At 42.3% G+C, this 1,943-nt stretch overlaps 1 pseudogene; it reads left to right on the top strand.

Moving 5' to 3' along the window:
* Window positions 1–795: 795 nt before the first annotated feature.
* LOC103238959 (large ribosomal subunit protein eL8 pseudogene) lies at window positions 796–1,673 on the top strand (annotated as a pseudogene).
* The last annotated feature ends 270 nt before the right edge of the window (window positions 1,674–1,943 follow it).

Below are 1,943 nucleotides of genomic sequence, written 5' to 3'. Positions count from 1 at the left end.
GGCCTTTGTTCTCAAATTCAGAACTGCAACAATGCTTTATTATAAATGTTTGCCATTTGACCTGTAAGCTCCTCTTATTTGCAGTTTTGGGTTATGTAAAATTTCACTGATATCATACCATTGAAATCCTACATTTTCAACCAACTGAAAATGACAGCTATAAGTTAAGACACACTATCAGAACATAATTTTGTCACTGTCATCTAAGTCAGGGGTAAGCAAACTTTTTCTGTAAAGGGTCAGATGGTAAATATTTTAGGCTTTGTGGGTCTTGCAGTTTGTCACAATTACTCGACTGTATCATTGTAGTGCAAAACCAAACATAGACAACCTATAAATCATGTGGCTGTGTTCCAGTAAAACTTTATTTACAAAAATAGGCAGCAGATCTACAAATCTTAGTTTAGAGACCACCCTCCCCATCGAAGTGCCCATTTTCATTTGACACTTTCTTTACTCAAACATTCAAGACAAAATGATCCCACACCTTCAAAGATATAACAATCTCACTGTCTTATTTGCATTTTTCATTTATTCATGAAATGCTTGCTTATATGCGATCTATAAGATGCATTGTCAAAAAAGCAGTACTTATATCTTTATTTTTAAGGCTAAAGTTTTATGTAATGCATATGGCTGTTTTCCACAGTGACCAGAAAAGCTGCAGAAGGAAAACCCTAAAGATTGTATAAGAATTCATTATTTTTAGAAACTTAAATGAGAAAGCCAGAGAGATCACTTACACTAACAGACACAGTGGTTAAGAATGTGAACTCGCTCTCTCTCCTCCTGCCGCCCAAGATGCCGAAAGGAAAGAAGGCCAAGGGAAAGAAGGTGGCTCCAGCTCCTGCTGTCGTGAAAAAGCAGGAGGCCAAGAAAGTGGTGAATCCCCTGTTTGAGAAAAGACCTAAGAATTTTGGCATCGGACAGGACATCCAGTCCAAAAGAGACCTCACCCGCTTTGTGAAATGGCCCCGCTCTATCAGGTTGCAGCGGCAGAGAGCCATCCTCTATAAGTGGCTGAAAGTACCTCCTGATATTAACCAGTTCACCCAGGCCCTGGACTGCCAAACAGCTACTCAGCTGCTTAAGCTGGTCCACAAGTACAGGCCAGAGACGAAGCAAGAGAAGAAGCAGAGGCTGTTGGCCCGGGCCGAGAAGAAAGCTGCTGGCAAGGGGACGTCCCCACTAAGAGACCACCTGTCCTTCGAGCAGGAGTTAACACCATCACCACCTTGGTGGAGAACAAGAAAGCTCAGCTGGTGGTGATTGCACACGACGTGGATCCCATCGAGCTGGCTGTCTTCTTGCCTGCCCTGTGTCGTAAAATGGGGGTTCCTTACTGCATTATCAAGGGGAAGGCAAGACTGGGCCGTCTAGTCCACAGGAAGACCTGCACGACTGCCGCCTTCACACAGGTGAACTCGGAAGACGAAGGCGCTTTGGCTAAGCTGGTGGAAGCTATCAGGACTAATGACAACGACAGATACGATGAGATCCGCTGTCACTGGGGCGGTAATGTCCTGGGTCCCAAGTCTGTGGCTCGTATCGCCAAACTCGAAAAGGCAAAGGCTAAAGAACTTGCCACTAAACTGGGTTAAATGTACACTGTTGAGTTTTCTGTACATAAAAATAATTAAAATTCAAATTTTCCTTAAAAAAAAATGTGAACTCTTGCTGTACTACACAGGGTCAAGTCCTGGCTCCACCATTTACTAGTGTATGACTTTGGATTGTTCTTAAACATTTATTGCCTCAATTATTCCTCTATAAAATGGGGCTATTAATAGTTCTTCATAAGGTTATGGTGAAGATTAAATCAGATGACCAGTGTAACATTAATAGAACAGGGTACCCAATAAGCACTTAACAAATGTAGCTATTGCTTTTGTTCTTTTCACTTTTGCTTGTGGAAGGCAACCTTACCTTGTGCTTGCCTTATT

Source organism: Chlorocebus sabaeus, chromosome 11 (assembly GCF_047675955.1).
Source record: "Chlorocebus sabaeus isolate Y175 chromosome 11, mChlSab1.0.hap1, whole genome shotgun sequence".
NCBI lineage: Eukaryota > Metazoa > Chordata > Mammalia > Primates > Cercopithecidae > Chlorocebus > Chlorocebus sabaeus.
Note: the sequence above shows the minus strand (reverse complement) of the source record. Positions and strands in the feature narration are given on the sequence as shown.